Consider the following 22568-nt stretch of genomic DNA (forward strand, 5'->3'; position numbering starts at 1 on the left):
ACCTCTTTAGGGCCCTCAAGGGGAGCCTTCTCTTGTCCAGGTGAGCACCAGGGAACAATTCCTGCCCAACATCCCATCTAAATGGGATTTTTTCCCATTTCAGTTTCACTTTTTTCAGTGGAAGCCATTCCCTGTGTCCTGTCCCTCCAGGCCTTGTCCCCAGTCTCCTGGAGCCCCTTCAGGCCCGGCAGGAGCTCTGAGGTGTCCCTGGATCCTTCTCCTCCCCGGGTGAGTCTCCCCAGCTCTCCCAGCCCGGAGCACTCCCGTGGCTCTCTCTGGAGTTCTCCGGCAGTTCCAGGTCCCTGTGCCGCAGTCCCGCCGCCGGGCTCTGTCCGTCTGTCCGTCTGTCCGTCTGTCCGTGCAGGACGAGTTTCTCTCCAGGGCTTCTCCCCCGAGCTCCGGAGGGCGGGAGGGAGCAGCATTTCACCGATACCCCCCCCCAGTTCGGGGGGGAGCAGCATTTCACCGATACTCCCCCGGTTCGGGGGGGGAGCAGCATTTCACCGAAATTCCCCCAATTCGCCCCAAGCCCCGCCGGCCCCGCCCGCTCCCATCCCTCCGTTCCCCCCCCCCGGCGCGTTGTTGTGGTGACGTCACGCCCTGTCGCCATGACGACGGCTTGATGTCACGTGGAGTGGGTTAAAAAAAACAACACAACAACCCCAGCGTCAGCCCGCCCTTTTGGAGTGTTTGACAGCGGGAAAAGCAACTTTTTTTAAATTCTTTTTTTTTTTTGGGGTGATTTACTGAGGTGAAATCATCGAGCAGGCCCCGCCCCCTCGCCCCCTCCCCTCACCGCTTCCCCGCGCCCGCGCGCGCGCGCGTCACGCGCCCGGCCCCGCCCCGCGCCGAGGCGCCAAACAGCGCGCCAACAGCCGGCCACGCCCTCTCCGCCACGCCATTGGTCCTCCCGCCATGTGACCCGCCCTCTTAGTTGACGGGCAGGTGCTTCGCCAATTGGCAGCGGAGAAGCGTTCGGCACGCCTACTCGGGGCGGGGCCGGGCGGTGACGCGCGGGGCCGGGGTAGCAACAGTTGCCTCGAGACCCGGCGCCCGGCGCCATAGTGACCGTAGCCCTGGAGACTGTTACTTGCCAACGGCGGCAACGCGCGGCCCCGGCGGCCGGAGCCCAGCGCAGCCCGCGGCACCCGGCGGGGACGGCAGGTGAGCGGGGCCGCCCCGTGACGGGCTGGAAGTGGGACCGCGGCCGGGGGGGTGCAGGGATGTGCGCGGTCTCCGCGTCCTCCGCGGGGCCGGCGCGGCGCGGGTCGGCGGCGCGGACTCCTCTTGTCCCGGCGCGGGATGCGCGGTCCCGCTGCGCTCCGGGGCGGGGGGCGCCAGTCGCGCCGCCCTCGGAAAGTTGGGAGCGGGGGAGCGGCGGAGGCGGCGCCGCCGAACCGCCCGGGCTCCCCCTCCCCGGGCCGGTGCCGCTGCCCCGGGGCACCGCCCGCAGCGCGGCCCCGCCCGGGCACGGGAACCGACACCGCCCGGCCGGCGGGGGGGCCGCGGCCCCGCGCACCGCCGCTGCCGGTCCCCGGGGCTGCCCGGAACTCCGCGCTCCCGGCCCCGCGGGCGGCGGGGACCCGCTCGGTCCGCGAGCCCCAGAGTGTCCGCTCCGGGTCGGGAGGGGGCCCAGGGCAGGCGCTCCGCTGGGATCGGGGTCGGCACCGCTCCGCACTGTACCCGTGCTCTCCCTCTCTCCATTCTGTTCCCGTCCCCCTCTCTCCATGTGTCCCCGTCCTTCTCTTCCTTCTGTCCCCGTCCTTCTCTTCCTGCTGTCCCCCTCCATGCTGTCCCCGTCCCCTCTCTCCATGCTGTCCCTGTCCTTCTCTTCCTGCTGTCCCCGTCTCTCTCTTCCTGCTGTCCCCCTCCATGCTGTCCCCGTCCCCTCTCTCCATGCTGTCCCTGTCCTTCTCTTCCTGCTGTCCCCGTCTCTCTCTTCCTGCTGTCCCCCCCCATGCTGTCCCCGTCCCCTCTCTCCATGCTGTCCCTGTCCTTCTCTTCCTGCTGTCCCCGTCTCTCTCTTCCTGCTGTCCCCCTCCCCGCGCTGTCCCCGTCCCCCCCTTGCGCTCCTCCTCCTCCTCTTTGGGGGTGGAGGGAGGTGGTTTCAACTCCAGCTCGTCCCTGGAGTTTGCCAGAGCTGGGAGATCCCGGCGCTCGCTTTCTCGAGTCGGGCTTAGAAACGAGGGGAAATCGCAGCGATACCTATTTGCAAGCATCTGCCGTCTGTTCTTGATGTGGTTTCTGCTGTTGGTTTTGAATAAAGTGTGTTGTGAAACAAGATTCATCTCCTGTTAGAGTGGGATTTTGTGGACGTGCCTGTTTCAAGCGTGAGTTCCCGCTGCCTGATTAAATGTTTCCATTCGTTTTACTAAGATAGCGCTCCGAAGCCTTTATTTTGGCTTTGCTGTTGAAAGAGGCGAGACTTACTAATTAAAGAACAGAATAAATAATAATTTTATTAAATATTGTTAAATCTACTTTACCTTTTTGCATTTGGAATGTCCTTAAACTGAGGCTTTAACTGATAGTTTAAACTGAGAGTTCAGCTTCGGAATCATTTAGTCGAGGCTGTTTCATCTGCTTCTGCCCAAACTTTTCAGCTCTATCTTGCTTACAAATCTTTTGAGAATAGAAAGTAACGTCTGGCTTAGAGAAGAGAAAAAAATCAGTCTCCAGCTTCCCTCTCTGCCTCTGCTGTTTCACTTTTCAGTCTGAGTTTGCTTCAGCCGGTTCAGGATCAGTTCAGTCTCAGCTTTTATTTTAAAATGGCACATTTAGTAGAAGGGGAGGCATTATAGGAGGCTCTGTCGTGGTTACCTCGTTCAAGACGGGTTAAATCAACCTCTGAGTGTGTCTGCTGAGAGTTTGGGATGAACAATTTGATTTCTGGGTGGCTGCTGAGGCAAAACCCCCAAAGCAGGACTTTGTAGGACTTTGTAGGAATACAGAGGTGTTGGATACATGAAAATCTCAGCTCATGTTTTAAAAAAACCCCAACACATCCAGCTGTGTCTTTACCTCTCAGTGTTGCTGTCCTAAGGGAGGGGAGATGAATTGGAATTCTGTGAGATGTGTTTCACTTGCCTTGGGGTTACACAGCTGTGGGCAGGCTCCAGGGGTTTGTTGTTTGGAGTTGGTGTTGTCAGAGCTGTTCCCATAACCACGAGGTTTGGAACTGCTCATCTTTTTAATCGGAATCTGGGTTCTCAGGTAACAACAGGATCTTGGCCTGAAGGCTGAAAGTGCAGACAGAAGGGGTTGACAGCTGGAATTCCTTTGTCCCTGCTTGCTTCTTGCAGAACAGGAATGATCCCAGCGTGCCTGGGGATGGGGACAGGAGCATCCACTGCCTCAAAAGAAAAGGCAGAGCCAGGTCCCTCACAGCCACCCCTGCTTTGCATCTCCCTGCTGAGCCATTTGCATCTCATGAATTCCTCTCTCAGGAGCAGTGTCCCTGTCCTGGGGCCCCGAGAGCCTGCTCTGCTCCTGGGGAGGGGTCTGAGCCACCAGGAAACCTGCAGCACCTGGGAGGGGCTGACACTGCAGGCAGCACACTGGGGTCTTTTCCTTTAGCATCAGGTCTGCCCTCTCAAGGAGTGTTTTGTAGGACTGCCTTATAAATTTGTAGGATTGCCATATAAACTTGTAGATTTGGCCTGTAAACGGAGGCATCTCCTTCATCAAGGGACCTGCCACCACACTGAGCCCCTGCAGCCGGGCTGGGAGGGAGGGATGGGGTCACCCAGCCCAAGATTTAAGCTGAGTGTGTTCTAGAGAGAGTTGCTGTTAAATCCTGTGTTAGGTATGTGAAGGTACATCAGAAATACACTGTCTGTGTCGTTTTGTTTGTGTAAACACGATCAGACCCATCCCTGGCAGTGCCCAAGGCCAGGCTGGACAGGGCTTGGAGCACCCTGGGCTAGTGGAAGGTGTCCCTGCCGTGGGACAGCGTGGACCAAGGTGGGGTTTAGGCTCCCTTCCATCCCAGCCTATCCTAGAATTCTGTAATCAGCCAGATGACATCATTTCTCCTGGCTTTTGGGGGAAATCCTCCAGCTGAGAGTATTCCCTGCCACTAAAAGCCACTTGCCGCCACGAAATAACTTCGGTGCTGCAGAAAAGACGGCGCCGCTCATTGTCTTTAAATAACCCCTTGCTTGTAACACCTCGGAGCACCGACAGCTGCCACGTTTAATCACAACATGTTTTCCCTGCCCATGGAGGCCCGTAAACAGAGCAGCTTTGGCGTATTCCAGCCCGTTTCCCCCGCTCGCTTGCAGCTTTAGCCGAGCTAAAAGCGGAGTCCGGGCGTGCTGCTGATTCAACAGGCGGGTCCCGCCCGCTCGGGAGTTTCTGCTGGAAGGCACCGAGTTATATTTAACCGCAGACCGCCCTCCCTGGCTGCCTCCCTCGGAACAAATGCCAGAGCAGCGCAGGGCTGGATGCCGGCCAGCGGGAGCCCGGCGTGCCCGCCCGGGGGTTGGGATCCACCGGGACCCGGGCTGGGATCCACCGGGACTGGCTTGGGATCCACCGGGATCCGGGCTGGGACCCACCGGGACTGGCTTGGGATCCACCGGGACCCGGGCTGGGATCCACCGGGACCCGGGCTGGGATCCACCGGGACCCGGGCTGGGATCCACCAGGACCCGGGCTGGGACCCACCAGGATCCGGGCTGGGATCCACCGGGACTGGCTTGGAATCCACCGGGACCCGGGCTGGGATCCACCGGGACCCGGGCTGGGATCCACCGGAACCAGGTTGGGATCCACTGGGACCCGGGCTGGGATCCACCCGGACCTGGGCTGGGATCCACCGGGACCCGGGCTGGGATCCACCGGGACCCGGGCTGGGACCCACCGGGACTGGCTTGGGATCCACCGGGACCCGGGCTGGGATCCACCGGGACCCGGGCTGGGATCCACTGGGGCCCGGGTTGGGATCCACCGGGACTGGGCTGGGATCCACCAGGACCGGGTTGAGATCCACTGGGACCCGGGCTGGGATCCACCGGGACTGGCTTGGGATCCACCGGGACTGGGCTGGGATCCACCGGGCCCCGGGCTGGGACCCACCGGGACTGGCTTGGGATCCACCGGGACCGGGTTGGGATCCACCAGGATTCGGGCTGGGATCCACCAGGACCCAGGCTGGGATCCACCAGGACCCGGGCTGGGATCCACCGGGACCCGGGCTGGGATCCACCGAGACCAGGTTGGGATCCACCAGGACCCGGGCGGGGATCCACCGGGACCTGGGCCGGGATCCACCAGGACCCGGGCGGGGATCCACCGGGACCAGGTTGGGATCCACCAGGATCTGGGCTAGGATCCACTGGGACCAGGTTGGGATCCACTGGGACCCGGGCTGGGATCCACCGGGACCGGGCTGGGATCCACTGGGACCTGGGCTGGGATCCACCGGGACTCGGGCTGGGATCCACCGGGATCCGGATTGGGATCTGTTGGGATCCACCGGGACCCTGGTCGCGATCCATTGGGATCTGGGCCAGGATTCACCGGGACCGGGTGGGGATCCATTGGGATCCGGGCCAGGATCCACCGGGACCCTGGTCGCGATCCATTGGGATCTGGGCCAGGATTCACCGGGACCGGGTGGGGATCCAGTGGGATCTGGGTTGGGACCCAGGCCAGGATCCGCCGGGCCCCGGGCTTGCGGTGCCGATACTGGACACGCAGAAAGGGGAGGTTTCTGTCTAATCTGCACCTTCAGACACATTTTGTCTTACTTGGACTGGCAGGTCTGTATTCCTTTGTTCAAACATTCACAAATCCAGCTTATTGTCTGGGAACGAGCCGCCTTTCCCACGTCTGTCCAAGCAGCTTATGGAGTAATTATCCATAAATTCATAAACAGTGATAAAACCTTCCTTCAGCACAAACCATGGACCCCTAAACAGAGGAATCCAAGCAGTTTATGGAATAATTCTCCATAAATTCATAAACAGATAACAAAGCCTTCCTTCAGCACAAACTATCAACCCCTTACTCTACAGGGCAAATAGGAATCCAAGCAGTTTATGGAATAATTATCCATAAATTCATAACTAGATGACAAAAGCTTCCTTCACAGACCCTAACTCCCTGAGCAAAGAGGAATCCATTTGTGCAAGGCACTTCCTAGAGTCCCTTTTCTTAGCACACAAAGCACAGAGAGGAAATTATTTCAGGGTCATATTAATACACAAATTATTTTTATTCAGGAGGGAAAGCAGAAAAAACAAACCCACTTTGAGCTTTTGGTGATGTTTTATAAGAGATGGCAATGTTTGTATTTCAGAAATTATTTCAGGACACGTTAATACACATAAATTATTTGTAAGGGCAGAAGGAGAAAAAACCAAACTTACTTTCAGCTTTGGGGGATGTTTTATGAAAGATGTCGATTTCTAGAAAAGTTTAAATGTTGTTAATTCAGCTGAGTTGTTAAAACAATAGGTAGTTATGTCTAGACATGTGATTTCATGTCAGTGAATGAGAAACTCTTCCTCTTCCCACAGTATTCCTGCTCACTTATGTCACTGCAGGGCTTAGGCAGTGTCTGCCCAGCAAGAAGGCTGAAAGGTCTATTTTAAATTGCATCAGAAGCAAGAAGTTTCCCAAACAGAACTTTAAAAACTGTTTTGGTTCCTTGATCTGGTCAAGGAAGAACCTTTCTCTGAGATCCATCCCTGCTCTGACACAACTTCATGTCATTCCCTTGGGTATCTCCTGATGTCCTCGGGAGTGAAGAGCTGTAGAAATCCCAAATGAAGGCATGTGAAAAGTCATTTAAAGGCAATTCATAAGTTTGGGGGTTTTTTACTTAGATTTCTATTAGAAATTTGAAATTAGAAATCAGTTAGATTTCTATTAGAAATTTGTTTTTCTGAGCTTAATAAATGCCAGAGAAGTCTCAGAGTAGTACAAATGTGTCGTGGGAGGAAACTTTGCAAGAGGTTAATGACAGAACATTGCACTGAAAGGAACAGGTCACAGAATGCTGCACCAGTAATGACTTTCATATAAAGAATATGCAAACAAAAATCAGATTCTTTGTTTTCTTGTCTCAAGAAAGAAATCCTCAGCAAGAAGCTGACAGAAATAATAATTACATTGACTTAGAGATATTCCTCCCTGATGAGCTCACTGGGAAATGTTCCCACCATCCAGGTTCCACAATTTTTTTTTTTTCCTGTGTGAAGGAGTTTTTCTTTGGCTTCATGTGCAGGATGTGTGGATGTGTGTGAGGACAAACAGCAGCAGGTACCTGTGTGCAGCTCTGAGGAGGAGCAGCCCAGACACGTCCCTGAATCCCCTGGCAGGGCTGATGCCTTGTGAAGGCTGACCTGGAGCAGACACCAGACAGAGTTAATTAATAAAGTAGGGATTTGTGAAGAGGCCTCAATAGATCCACCTTGGGCAGCACAACCCAAAATGGCCACAAAATGGACAACAGGTCATGGGGTCTCTCATTTTTATAAGTTCTGCTCCATTTGCATGTTGGAGTTAATTGTCCAATTCCAGCTCCAGCCCATGAAGGCTCCAGGCAGAGCTCAGAGCCCCTGGCAGGGCCTGAAGGGGCTCCAGGAGAGCTGGAGAGGGACTGGGGACAAGGCCTGGAGGGACACAGGGAATGGCTCCCACTGGGAAAGGGGAGATTTTTGTGGGATATTTGGAAAGAATTGTTCCCTGGGAGGGTGGGGAGGGGCTGGGATGGAATTCCCAGAGCAGCTGGGGCTGCCCCTGGATCCCTGGCAGTGCCCAAGGCCAGGCTGGACAGGGCTGGGAGCAGCCTGGGACAGTGGGAGGTGTCCCTGCCATGGCAGGGGTGGGATGGGATGGGCTTTAAGGTCCTTTCCCACCCAAATCATTCCAGGATTCTGTGGGATTCCCTGGCTCCCTCTCAAAGCCAGAGCAGCAGGGCTCACATTCCAGGGCTTTCAGAGCAGTTCAAATCCCAGGAATTGATGTTTGGTGCATAAAATTAAATTTCCCCCATCCCTTCTAGAGAAGAGGATCCTGGCTGGATTTCCTTCTCCCCCAGTGATCTTAGGAGTGCACATTTTGCCTTTCCCATGCTCCAACCTCACAGACATCCCTTTTGCAGCCCTGCTGGGGATGGGGGAATCCTCGTGGGCTCCACACATCAGGAGCAAATCCAGGTGTGAAGAGAGATGGTTCTGTCTCCCTGGCTGAGTTTTGGAAGTGCCCCACCCATCTGGAAGCACGAGGATGAAGTGGTGTTTGGGGTCATTCAGGAATTTGGGGTAATGAAGTGATGTTTGACCAGGAATTCAGGAATTTGTCTGGGATTATGTGGCTGGTGGTTCTTTGAGGTTAACACGAGGCAAAGGGTCCTGCTGAATGGAGCCTGTAATTAAGGATGCCTCTTCTGGAGGTGCCACTAGTTAAGACTGACAAGAAACATCAGGGGAAGAGGAGAGAAGGGGAAAAAGTGGGGGTGGAATGATTATAGGCAAACAACCTCAGCAGAATTAGCAATTTCCTTAACAACCACCTGGTTAGTCATTGTCAGACTGTTCCTTGGTATCAGCTTAAGATCCCATTGCCACCATGACAACCCTGGAACTGTTCTGGAGAATTTCTGGCTTAACACACAGCTGATTAAACATTCACCCTGCCCAGGGAATGATATCAGTTCTTCTTGTTCTTCTGACCTCTGCTGTCTGGGAGTCCTGGAGGCTTTAGATAAAGCAGCCTCACACTGACAGGTAAAACCCTGCACTGCCCCTGCCCTTGTGCACTGAATTACTATTATTATTTTTTTTTTTTATATTATTATTATTATCATCATAATCGTATAGACACATCCAGCAGTGCTACACAGCAGTACAGTGATGGCCTCAGTGCAATGCTGGTGGAAGTTACTGTGTTCCCCTGATTTGTGAGGGTTATTTATGTTGGATGAGTGTCTTCTGGAGCACCTGAGCATCTGATGATGCTTTGGTACACAGGATTTCTCATATTTTAGGTGCTGTTGGAATGGAGCATCAACTCATGAAAGGAAATGGCTTTAAACTGAAAGAGGGGGGGTTTAGATGAAATATCAGGAAGGAATTTTCCCTTTGTGAGTGATGAGGCTGTGGCACAGGTTGCCCAGAGAAGCTGAGGCTTCCTGGAAGTGTTCCAGGCCAGGCTGGATGGGTGGTGAGAAGGTGGCAGGAGGCAGAACAGGAGGAGCTTTAAGGTCCTTTCCCACCCAAACCATTCTGGGGTTCTTGTTCTGTTCCCTTCTTGGCTTTCTCTGAGATCTGATCCTGACTGAGCTGATGCTTGATGCTGTGTGGGTTGGCTTAGTGCTGATGGCACCTAGGATGGGTTCAGTCACTGGCTGGTAATGGGCAGTTTCACAATTAGATGATTTATTAATTATCCTTTACTTGGTGTATGAACAAGGCTGCTAAACAAGGCACAGGAACTCCAGATACAAGTGGCATTTCTCTCTCCATCACCTCATGACCATGATGGGACAGGGTCTCAATGTAGGAAATGGATTTGTAGAAAATTCTCACAGCCTGACAGAAAGAAACCCTTATAGTGTATTGTAATTAGGAAATAATTGGCTTCTGATTGTGGTGGTGTGAATTATAACATCTGGATTGTCTCACCCTTCACATGACACTGAAAATGAAATAAAAGTTTTTAAAACACCTCTCAGTTACCCCATCTCTGGGTCAGAAAAAGGTTTAATCTGACATCTCACCAGTGTCTGCAGTGCCCAGGACAGAGCTGTGTCACCACAGGGATGAGCAGGGCTGTGCTGGGGAGTGTGGGCAGAGCAGTGTCAGTGTGTCCTTCCTGAGCCTCTTCCTCACTGCTGCCAGACCTCTCCAGCCTGCTCAGGGCTACAAACCTGGGCCAGGGGCTGAGCTCTGGGACAGGGACAGGAGGCCAGGAAGGGCTGGAGCTGGGCCAGGGCTTGGCATGGAGCTCAGGGCAAGGTTCTTCCCCCCGAGGGTGCTGGGCACTGCCCAGGCTCCCCAGGGAATGGTCCCAAGGCTGCCAGAGCTCCAGGAGTGTTTGGACACAGAATTCACAGAATTCACACAATTCCAGAATCACTGGGTTGGAAGAGACCTCCAAGATCATCGAGTCCAACCCAGCCCCAGCACTCCAACTGAACCCTGGCACCCAGTGCCACATCCAGGCTTTGTTAAACACCCCCAGGGATGGGGACTGCACCACCTCCCCAGCAGCCATTCCAGAACTTTATCACCCTTTCTGGAAAAAACTTTTCCCTGATATCCAACTTATATATTTTTCTAATATCCTAATTAGGTTTTTCCTAATGTCCTACCTATAGGATAGGATCTCACCAACTTCCTAATATCCAACCTATATTTTTTTCCTAATACCCAACCTGAATTTCCCTTGTCACACCTTGAGGCTGTGTGCTCTGGTTCTGTCAGTTCCTGGAGAAAGAGCCCAGCCCCAGCTGAGCACAGGCACCTTCCAGGAGCTGCAGAGTGATCAGGGCACCCCTGAGTCTCCTTTTCTCCAGGCTGAGCACCCCCAGCTCCCTCAGGGGTTCCTCTCAGGGTTTGTGTTCCCAGCCCCTCACTGACAGAGCTCTCAGGGCTGCTCAGGGTGGGGGTGTTGGGGGTCTGTGCAGGGCCAGGGCTGCACTGATCATCCCTGAGGGATCCAGCTCAGGATATTCAGGGATTCTGTGAGCCCAGGCTGGAGCAGGAGGCTCCTGGAGATGTGTGGTGAGATGGATGGACAATGACCCTTCTCAGGCAGCTCGTGGCAAACAAGGATGGGTTCTGCACAGAGCTGGATGTTCCAGCAGCTCTGGGGCCTTTCTGACCACCAGTGTGATATTTTCTGTTAGCCAGGGCTCTCGTTTGGCACTGAAGGGAGGTTGTGCAGCCTCTGATAAGCTGGGAGGAAGCAGCTGGGAGATAAGCCCAGGCTCTTGGTGTGCTGGAGCTGCTGTTGTCAGCGCTGTCACCTCGTTGCTCTGTGCAAGAATATTCTTCTCCTCCTTCCCTGAGCTGTCTGGGATGGTCCAGTCTAAAAAAACAACTCAAAATCCACCTCTGGGCTGTGAAATGTGGGGGGAGATGGGAATAAGTGCACATGGACTGGTTCTGTCTAATTTGCCTTGCATTTAAACAATTTCTTGTGCTGTTCAAACCCCCACCCTTCGCCCCAAAGGAGATGAAATGCAGATCTTTTCAAATATTCATGACCTTAAATGACCAATCATGGGAGGAAATTTTTCTTTAATAGGTACAAATAAGAAGAGAAATAATGGCTCCTGGTCACCAGGCTGGTCTTCAGAGCTTCCTTCTTCCTAGCAAATATTTATTCTCCTTAATGTGACAGATGTGCATCATTGTTAGAAGACTTCCACCTGCCAGGAAGGTGAAATATCCTCCACAGAATATTTCTTTAAGCCCCTTGAAGAACCTGGGGCTTGCCTGCCCAGCTCTCACAGCTGCTTGCATGCAGAATATAGATTTTTCTGTATGAAAAATATAGAAGAAACAGCTCCCCTCAAAGCAAAAATGCAATGTTCACCCTCATATTTTAGGCACCTCCTCTGTCACATTGACCTGCACCCCTCTGACCTGAGCTGGGCTTGCAGAAGCAAAGTTGTTGCTACTCCTGGTGTAACTCAGAGATCTCTTGGGGTCCATGTTTATGGCATGAGTTGTTACTATTAATATTTTTTGTTATGAGGAAACATTAGAGTAAAAATAATGTATGTAGTGACAAGAAAAAAATTGATGATCGAAGAAATTGATAATAATAATAATTATCAAAGAACTTGATAATACTTAGTAATTAGTTAGATTGTATACCTAATTAATATATATTAAATTATATAATTATTAACTATTATAACACTGAATTGTTATTTTAGAGTTTATCAAGTTGATAAATTTTAAATTAGTAGAGAATTTTTATTTAAATTTAGTAAATTTAGTCATTTTAGTAAATTTAGTAATTTAATATAAATTTAGTAAATCTAGTAATTTAAATCTAGCAAGTTAATTTAGTAGTTTAACTAAATTGAGTAAATTAATAGAGAATTTAATTTAAATTAGTAGAGATCATCTCACACAGAGGAAGGGGGGTTAATTATTTAATTACTCTGTGCCAGGACATTCCAGCACAGCTGAGTCATGGGCTGCTGGGATGGGCTCTGCTCCTCTTGAGTGAGGAACCTCGGGGCTGTTTGAGTTAATAACCCTGTTAATTACCCTGTTCATTAGGGATAAACCCCATGGAGCCACTGGGATGCTCCTGGGCAGAGCTGGGGTTGCTCACCTGGAGAGGAGAAGGCTCCAGGGACACCTCAGAGCCCCTGGCAGGACCTGGAGGGGCTCCAGGAGAGGGACTGGGGACAAGGCCTGGAGGGACAGGACCCAGGGAATGGCTCCCACTGGGAAAGGGGAGATTTTTGTGGGATATTTGGAAGGAATTGTTCCCTGGGAGGGTGGGCAGGCCCTGGCCCAGGGTGCCCAGAGCAGCTGGGGCTGCCCCAGATCCCTGGCAGTGCCCAAGGCCAGGCTGGACAGGGCTGGGAGCAGCCTGGGACAGTGGGAGGTGTCCCTGCCATGGCCAGATGTTCTCCAAGGTTCCTTCCCACCCAAACCTGATTTGATGCCTTGTGAAGGCTGAGCTAGAACAGAGACTAGGCAGAGTTAATTAATAAAGCAGGGATTTATTAAAAGGCCTCAATGGACCCACCCTGGGCAGCACAAGAGCCCAGCCAGGGCTGCACCCAAGATGAACCAAAATGGGCCCAAAATGGACACCAGGGCACAGGGTCTCTCCCTGGGATCAGTTCTGCTCCATTTGCACCTTGCAGTTCATTGTCCCATTCCAGCCCCAGCCCATCCAGTCCCACCCTGCTTGTTTTTCTCTCTCCAGCCCACGGGGTTTGTGCTCTTGGGCTGAGATTTGGATCATTTGTCCTTGGTCCCCAGCTGGAGCAGGAATTGTTTTGTCTCCCTGCTCTGTGCACAGAGCTCACCATCCCATAATATGAACCCAGACCCACCCACTAAAGCAGCACAGAGTCTGAAAAATAGAAAAGCTCAAACCTGAGGCACCCCCATGATTCTGTGATCACAGCCAAGACAGGGAATGGGTTGCAGTGAGTCTCTCTGTGGACCACTTTGTCCTTTTCTGCCCCCTTTCCATGGATGAAATCTGCCAGACAAACCTGATCCCCCTCCTCATGCTCAGGATTTGGCAGTCCCTGACTCCTGCCCTGTGGGGAAATGTGCTTTGGCTTTGGCCCCACAGGTTCCTTGCAGGCTCTGTGGTTGTGAAAATCAAAATCACTTCCTTGCTGAGGACTGAAAGGAGACATTTTCATATCAAAACATCTGAGGGTGTGACTGTCACACGCCCAGAGAAAATCTCTGGGTTTTCAGGCCAGGGGCTGCAGCTGTGTCAGTGTCTGGGGGATTTGGGTTATTTCCTAGATATTTATGCACAGTGATATATAAAATATACCTGTATACATCCATTTACAAACACATTATGAGAGAGTGCATTTCCAAGGGTAAATTAGGATCAAGTGAAGTTCCAAGGGTGTTTATTCCACATTTCTGATTTATCTCTTTGCCTCTGGACTCCATCCTCACTGGGGTTTCTGTGCCACCTTAGACTCAAAACTCTGATTTATTTGCTCTGTGCTTTCATTTCCATTTTCCACTAGGGAATAATTCAATCCCTGTTGTTTTGGGGTTTTTTGGATTTGGTTTTTTGGGTTTGTTTTTGTTTCGTTTGGGTTTTTTGTGTGTGTGTTTTTGTGGAGGTTTTTTGGGGTGTTTTTTTTTGGTGTGTGCTGTTGTTGTTGCTGTTTCCCCCAGAACCCAGAAAGTTAAGATGGGCAAACTCCTAAGGATTAACATTTGTGAAGTGCTTTGAAAGCCTCAGGTGACTGTAGCTTTACTCACTGATCCAAACAAGACACACATTTTTTGGGGATGGTGTCATCATTGCTCTGCTTCCTTTTTTTTGTTGTTTTTGGTTTTATTTGTTGTTTTGGTTTGTTTTGTTTTGTTTTTGTTTTTTTGGGATGGTGCCACTATTTGTCTGTTTTGTGCCCTCCTGGAATATTTCATGCAGAGGCACTTAGACAATCCCAGAATGGTTTGGTTGGAAGGGACCTGCTGGCTTCTTTCTGCTCTTTGAAAATGATCCCCCAGGAAAAACCCCTCTCCAGAGGATTTTCCTATTTAAAAATTTCCTGCTGGGGGCAGGGATCCTGCAGGGCTTGGGCTGGTGGAGATGCAGAGATGATGCTCAGAGCTGTGTTTTGGTGCTGAAAAAATTCAGAGAGGGAAAACAGCCAACAAACCCCTGGAGAAATGATTTAGCTACAGAAATTTGGGGGAAATAGTGGTTGGGGCATTTCTTGCTGAAGTGACTCTGGAATCACTCTTCAGGCTGTTTTACAGCCCAGATGAACACACAGCTAGGATGCTCTAAAAAGGGAATTTTGGAACAAAAATGAGCTGCAGATGAGTAAAACTTTCTGCTCCATATTGCTCTGCTTGCAGGACCCAGTGAAACTCAGATTTCCCTTTTTGCACGTTTAAAAAGTCAATTTATATCATGGGTTAAATTCCTCCAGCTGTGTCCTTAAAACCCAAGCTTTTTTCTTCAACTGCCACCAAATAATTAATACATCATACACTGCAGTTCTAATTCACTTTCCCCTAAGAATTACTTAATACCTTGGTGATGAGTCTCTCCTTAGTCCATCACTAAGGAATTTCTGTTCTAACTTTTGCTTTTGGCAGCTACTTGCTTGAATTTATATTGTGATGTTTGGGCAATGAAATGTTCCACACAGTGAACGTTTTGAATGCATTCTCCTGATTTCTCAGTGATCTCTGAATACATGAGGATTGAATTATGTGAATTATTAGCCAGAACATCATGCAATATTCTGCTGGGGAAAAGTAAATTGTCTGTGGATGAATTTCCACTTTACACTTCAGGTTTATAACCATCATAGCACAGCAGTGAAGTGGAAGTTGGTGACAACTGACAGCCTGTGGCCACCTGAGATTTTTTATACCTTTTTCTTTCTCAGGTTTATAAAAATTTTACTAATTTTCCCTGCATCAGAAAGTTAATATAAGAGTTGAGCTACTGTCTGTTCCCTGGAAGAATGATTTCTCCCCAAAACAGGAGCATGTGCAGACTGGTTAGAGGATATAGACAGTCATAAGGTCCAATAATGTAATAACACAGGATTCTCTCCTCTCCTCTCCTCTCCTCTCCTCTCCTCTCCTCTCCTCTCCTCTCCTCTCCTCTCCTCTCCTCTCCTCTCCTCTCCTCTCCTCTCCTCTCCTCTCCTCTCCTCTCCTCTCCTCTCCTCTCCTCTCCTCTCCTCTCCTCTCCTCTCCTCTCCTCTCCTCTCCTCTCCTCTCCTCTCCTCTCCTCTCCTCTCCTCTCCTCTCCTCTCCTCTCCTCTCCTCTCCTCTCCTCTCCTCTCCTCTCCTCTCCTCTCCTCTCCTCTCCTCTCCTCTCCTCTCCTCTCCTCTCCTCTCCTCTCTTCCTTTTCCCCTGTCCCCCTCTCCTCTTTTCCCCTCTCCCCTTTCCCCTCCTCTCAGCTGTCCCTGCCTCTTTCCCAGTGACTCCCCCAAACTCCTCTTTTTACACCTTCCAGTCCATTTCCTGAACTCTGTCACTCCTGGAGGGGACTCACCCGACACAAAATGATTGTGAGAGACAAAACCCCTCAGCTGTGAGTGCAGGAAAATGAGATTTATTCCTTCTGGAGTGCTTTCTGTGCAGCACCTAAGTGCAGATGCAGAGAAGGTGATGGTGCTTTTTTTTTTTTTTCTCCCTTCCATCTGCAGAAAGTAAAACTTCTCCAGTAAAAAAAAAAAAAAAAAAAAAAAAAAAAAAAAAAAAAAGAAAAATTCAATGTTCTATTGATTGTTAAAATTCGCTGTCAGTGTCTTGATTGCTGCCCTATACCACTAACCCCATTCACTTTAGCACCACAAGGTGAATTAGAGCAAAAAATGTCCCTTCTCAGTTGGAAGGCTGAACTGGAAATTCAGGATTACTGAAATCTCCTTGGCTTTTTTTGCCTTTGAAACAGGCAGATGGGATCGTTTAGCATGTCATTGCTAAGGCTTATTTTGACTGAAGTCTGATGGCAAACAGCACCCCAAGCAAATATTTCAGAATAAAATACCAAATTTCTGACTTACAACTCTGTTGCTGTTGGTTTAAGCTAACTCTGGTGATCACATCCCTCCTGTTGGCACAGCTTCTGCTAGCAGAGCAGCAATTGTTTGTATTCTGTATTTTAAACCTCGTGTTTTCCTGTTACCTTAATGGAAAACATATTTTGACATCTTCCCCTTAACTCCCTGCCTAAACTAACTGGGTTTGGAATTCCATCTGGCTGCACAGAAGAGACTCTTCCCTCTATTCCCCACCCAAATCTCTCCTTGGTAAACAGAGGAGCCAATGAAAGGTGAAGGTTTTTTTAAGAGAACAAATCATTCTGCTGTTAAAATTGGCAGCACCGTGCTCTTTCCTGGCTACCTGCTGCTCTGAGGCTCTCCAGAGCTGCTGGAAGCTGTTTCTAAAATGCTTGGAGCTGTTGGAACAAGTTTGGCTCATAAATACCCACAGCTCCTGGCCCATCAGAGAGCTGTGAGTCACAGAGGAGGGAAGGGCAGAAAAAAAAACCCAATCCCAATCCCTCAATAACAAAATGAAGTGGAGTTTCATGCTCTGTCCTCTCTGGCCTTCCTGCTTTTCTCTTTTCCTTCTTTAGAGGTGTAGCATCCCATGAACATTTTTAGGGAAGGTGCTGCAAAGAGGGGATTTACCCTATGGAATGGCACAGGGTAATAATTAATGATAATGTCACATTAGTGTGTGGTTGTACCTTTTAAAATACAGCTTTATGCAACTCAGTCACAAAGCAAAACTAAGAGAGCAATAGTGGGGTGATAAACAAACAATTCATAATTTCAAAAGGAAAACAGAGTAAATCCTTAGAGCAGTGGAAAGCTGAGTGCTGATCCCTCTGATCCTCTTGAAACTCTGCAACTCAGGCAGGAGAGTGGGTGGTGTAGAAACCCCAACACCTCAATAACAAAATGGAGTGGAGTTTCATGCTCTGTCCTTCTCTCCTCTCTGGCCTTCCTACTTTTCCCTTTTCCTTCTGTAGAAGTGTAGCATCCCATGAACATTTTTAGGGAAGAAGGGATTTACCCTATGGAATGGCATAGGGTAATCATTAATTAATAATAATGTCACATTAGTGTGTGTTTGTACCTTTTAAAATACAGCTTTATGCAACTCAGTCACAAAGCAAAACTAAGAGAGCAATAATGGGGTGATAAACAAACAATTCATAATTTCAAAAGGAAAACAGAGTAAATCCTTAGAGCAGTGGAAAGCTGAGTGCTGATCCCTCTGATCCTTTTGAAACTCTGCAACTCAGGCAGGAGAGTGGGTGGTGTAGAAACCCCAACACCTCAATAACAAAATGGAGTTTCATGCTCTGTCCTTCTCTCCTCTCTGGCCTTCCTACTTTTCCCTTTTCCTTCTGTAGAAGTGTAGCATCCCATGAACATTTTTAGGGAAGAGGGGATTTACCCTATGGAATGGCATAGAGTAATCATTAATTAATAATAATGTCACATTAGTGTGTGGTTGTACCTTTTAAAATACAGCTTTATGCAACTCAGTCACAAAGCAAAACTAAGAGAGCAATAATGGGGTGATAAACAATTCATAATTTCAAAAGGAAAACAAAGTAAATCTTTAGTGCAGTGAAAAACCTGAGTGCTGATCCCTCTGATCCTCTTGAAACTCTGCAACTCAGGCAGGAGAGTGGGTGGTGTAGAAACCCCAACACCTCAATAACAAAATGGAGTGGAGTTTCATGCTCTGTCCTCTCTGGCCTTCCTACTTTTCCCTTTTCCTTCTGTAGAAGTGTAGCATCCCATGAACATTTTTAGGGAAGAGGGGATTTATCCTATGGAATGGCATAGGGAAATAATTAATAATAATGTCACATTAGTGTGTGGTTGTACCTTTTAAAATACAGCTTCATGCAACTCAGTCACAAAGCAAAACTAAGAGAGCAATAATGGGGTGATAAACAATTCATAATTTCAAAAGGAAAATAGAGTAAATCCTTAGAGCAGTGGAAAGCTGAGTGCTGATCCCTCTGATCCTTTTGAAACTCTGCAACTCAGGCAGGAGAGTGGGTGGTGTAGAAACCCCAACACCTCAATAACAAAATGGAGTTTCATGCTCTGTCCTCTCTGGCCTTCCTACTTTTCCCTTTTCCTTCTGTAGAAGTGTAGCGTCCCATGAACATTTTTAGGGAAGAGGGGATTTATCCTATGGAATGGCATAGGGAAATAATGAATAATAATGTCACATTATTGTTAGGCTGTACCTTTTAAAATACAGCTTTATGCAACTCAGTCACAAAGCAAAATTACGAGAGCAATAATGGGGTGATAATTCATAATTTCAAAAGGAAAATAGAGTAAATCAGTGCAGTGGAAAGCTGAGTGCTGATCCCTCTGATTCTCTTGAAACTCTGCAACTCAGGCAGGAGAGTGGGTGGTGTAGAAACCCCAACACCTCAATAACAAAATGAAGTGGAGTTTCATGCTCTGTCCTTCTCTCCTCTCTGGCCTTCCTACTTTTCCCTTTTCCTTCTGTAGAAGTGTAGCATCCCATGAACATTTTTAGGGAAGAGGGGATTTATCCTATGGAATGGCATAGAGTAATCATTAATTAATAATAATGTCACATTATTGTTAGGCTGTACCTTTTAAAATACAGCTTTATGCAACTCAGTCACAAAGCAAAATTAAGAGAGCAATAGTGGGGTGATAAACAAACAATTCATAATTTCAAAAAGAAAATAGAGTAAATCAGTGCAGTGGAAAGCTGAGTGCTGATCCCTCTGATCCTTTTGAAGTTCTGCAACTCAGGCAGGAGAATTAGCTTGAGGTGAGTTGATCAATTCTCTGCAATTTTTCCTGTGGAAAAAAATCCTTTGAGAATCCTTCCCAGCCCACACAGAGCAGGGTCTTGGCTCTCAGTGCTGATCTCCCTGGAGAGATCTTCAATATTCTTCCCAGCAGAATAAGGGGGAAGGCTGCTGCTGCTGGTTCAGTGTTCTTGCACTGTGATTTTGTAAAATCCAGAATGGGTCACTGCCTCTGACAGGTCTGGGGGTGCTTAATATTCAAGAATATTCAATAATATTCAATAATATTCAGTAATATCCAGCAATATTCAATAATATTCAGTAATATCCAGCAATATTCAGCTGCTGCTCCTGGAGACACAGATATCCAGGAGTGTTGGATTAAGCCTTTTTCTGGCCCAAAGTTACCACCTCTCAGGGGTAACTGAGAGGTGTTTTAAAAGCTTTTATTCCATTTTCAGTCTCATGTGAAGGGTGAGACAATCCAGAAGTTTTCTGTCAAGCTTTGAGAGTTTTCTGCAAATCCATTTCCCACCCAGGAGCATGGACAGCATCCTCCTGCCTCCTTTGGTGCTTCAGAGAAGAAAGATCTGCTCCTGGTTTTTGAGATTTGGCACCAAACTTGAAATAAAGTCAGCTGGGGTGTGGCTGGAAGGGAGGCTGGCCTTGCTCAGAACAAAAAGGAGCAATTAATTCTTGCACTGGCAATTAGGCTCCTTGTGGGAATTTGCAAATATCTGGGTGGCCAAGAGAGAGCTGGGAGCCTGGCAGAGGAGCCCTGGTTCCTCCCATTAAATCTGTGCAAATTTCAATTGTGCAAATTCCAATATGTGATCAGAGAATTAAATTGTGTAAATTTCAGTCTGTGCAAATTTCAATATGTGATCAGAGAATTAAATTGTGCAAATTTCAATCTGTGCAAATTTCAATATGTGATCAGAGAATTAAATTGTGCAAATTTCAATTGTGCAAATTTCAATATGCGATCAGAGAATTAAATCTGTGCAAATTTCAATTGTGCAAATTTCCTCCTTCATGGGCTGAGACAATTAAATCTGTGCAGATTTAAATCTGTGCAAATTTCCTTCATGTGATCAGAGAATTAAATCTGTGCAAATTTCAATCTGTGCAAATTTAAATATGTGATCAGAGAATTAAATTGTGCAAATTTCAATCTGTGCAAATTTCCTCCTTCGTGTGTTTGGAGAATTTAATTTGTGCAAATTTCTTCCTTTGTGTGCTCAGAGAATTAAATCTGTGCAAATTTCAATCTGTGCAAATTTCAGTTGTGCAAATTTCTCCTTCATGGGCTGAGACAATTAAATCTGTGCAGATTTAAATCTGTGCAAATTTCCTTCATGTGATCAGAGAATTAAATTGTGCAAATTTAAATCATTGCAAATTTCCTTCTTCATGTGCTCAGAGAATTAAATCTGCAAATTTCTTCCTTTGTGTGCTCAGAGAATTAAATCTGTGCAAATTAAATCTGTGCAAATTAAATCTGTGCAAATTTCCTTCTTTGTGTGCTCAGAGAATTTAATTTGTGCAAATTTCCTTTGTGTGCTCAGAGAATTAAATCTGTGCAAATTTAAATCTGTGCAAATTTCCTCCTTCATGTGCTTGGAGAATTTAATTTGTGCAAATTTAAATCTGTGCAAATTTAAATCTGTGCAAATTTCTCCTTCATGGGCTGAGACAATTAAATCTGTGCAGATTTAAATCTGTGCAAATTTCCTTCATGTGATCAGAGAATTAAATCTGTACAAATTTAAATCATTGCAAATTTCCTTCTTCATGTGCTCAGAGAATTAAATCTGCAAATTTCTTCCTTTGTGTGCTCAGAGAATTAAATCTGTGCAAATTAAATCTGTGCAAATTAAATCTGTGCAAATTTCCTTCTTTGTGTGCTCAGAGAATTTAATTTGTGCAAATTTCCTTTGTGTGCTCAGAGAATTAAATCTGTGCAAATTTAAATCTGTGCAAATTTCCTCCTTCATGTGCTTGGAGAATTTAATTTGTGCAAATTTAAATCTGTGCAAATTTAAATCTGTGCAAATTTCCTTCTTTGTGTGCTCAGAGAATGAAATCTGCAAATTTCTTCCTTCATGTGCTCAGAGAATTAAATTTGTGCAAATTTAAATCTGTGCAAATTTCTTCCTTTGTGTGCTCAGAGAATAAAATCTGTGCAAATTTCCCCCTTTCCCCTTCTTCCCCTGTCCTCATTTATACTCTCCTGAGCCTGGTAGTTTTCAAGTGTCCATGGAAAAAGCAGTTCCAGGTGTGGCTGGGTCAGAATCTCAGGTGGTGCTGAGGAGATTCCTTCTCCCTCTGCCTTTTCTGCTCCTTTGATGTGAGAAATGGATTTGTAAAAAATTCTTAAAACCTGATAGATGGTCTTGTATATTTATATGTAAACACTGCAGATTTTAAATTAATTAAATTTAAATTAATTTTATATGAATGTAATTAAGACAATAATTTTAACTATTTTACTATTAATTTTACTAACTAATTTTAACTATTTTTAAATTTAATTAATTAATTAATTTAAAATTAATTTTAACTTACTGTGGACTTAATTTAATTTTAATTAAATTTAAAATTTCTAAATTTTAAAAATTAATTTGAGATTTAAAATTTTATTTTAAATTAATCACTCTGGTGACAATCTGAGGATCAGACCCAGCCTGGACTCGATGCTCTGGGAGGTCTCTTCCACCCTAAATGTTCCAAACCCCTTTTTCCCTGCCAGAGTATTCCTAGAAAACCTTTCCTTTGCTGCTCTTCCCCACTGGTGTTTGCATTGCTGATTATTTGGCCTTGGGAGAAGAGTTGCTCTGCTCTCAGCAGCTGCTGGTTTCCTTTCCAGAGGAGATGGATTTGTTTTTTCCATCCCTGAATAATTTAGATCCTATTCAGAGCTTGAAAATATGACTTTGCAGAGTAGGGAGGTGCTGGCATGAGGCTGGAAATGAATGTTCTGATGGATTTCCACCTGCAAATCACAGAAGTGCTGTGTGGAGTTTGCTGTGACAAAGCTTTAGGGACTCCAGCTCAGTCTGCATTTAATCAATTTGTTTTGTGGAGGAAAATTTGTATCAAATCTGGCAGCCCTTTTAATGGGTAGGTTTGAGAAATGAAATTATTCCTGATTCTGCTTCCAAATGTGCTGTGACATTAGTGTTAAAAAAATAATTCAAGTTACTAGTTTTGCTTCTCTTCATTGCAAAATGGGCAGCCACTGTGTATAAAGAGATTTGTTTCAGTTTTTTAACCTTTTTAACAGATTTTGTCGTGCTTTAAAACCTTTTTAAAAGTTTTTGTCATCCTCTACTGATATTGGTTAGAACATAAGAAATGTAAGAACATTACAATGGTTAGAATATAAGAAACATAGGAAACATCACATTGGTTAGGACATAAGAAACTCATATTTTGCGTTTCATAATTTGAAATAATTTGAAATATATGGAAATATGAAAAATCTCATAATTTGAAAACCAAACATTTTCATCCTCAACTGATATTGGGTAGAACATAAGAAACACAGGAAAATAACATTGGTTAGAATATAAGAAAC

At 47.3% G+C, this 22568-nt stretch overlaps 1 protein-coding gene across 4 annotated transcripts in view; it reads left to right on the plus strand.

Annotated features, from left to right (window-relative positions):
- The first annotated feature begins 1013 nt into the window (after positions 1–1013).
- The window catches only part of RFX2 (regulatory factor X2), an 83685-nt gene continuing 62130 nt past the window's right edge, over positions 1014–22568 (plus strand). For 3 of the 4 annotated variants that reach the window (XM_059869939.1, XM_059869941.1, XM_059869942.1), the window contains exon 1: positions 1014–1164. The gene's annotated coding sequence lies outside the window, so the exon portion shown is untranslated. The remainder of the gene's footprint in view (positions 1165–22568) is intronic. The other variant, XM_059869940.1, reaches the window with a different exon arrangement.

This window comes from Haemorhous mexicanus, chromosome 29 (assembly GCF_027477595.1).
Source record: "Haemorhous mexicanus isolate bHaeMex1 chromosome 29, bHaeMex1.pri, whole genome shotgun sequence".
In the NCBI taxonomy this organism is placed as follows: Eukaryota; Metazoa; Chordata; class Aves; order Passeriformes; family Fringillidae; genus Haemorhous; species Haemorhous mexicanus.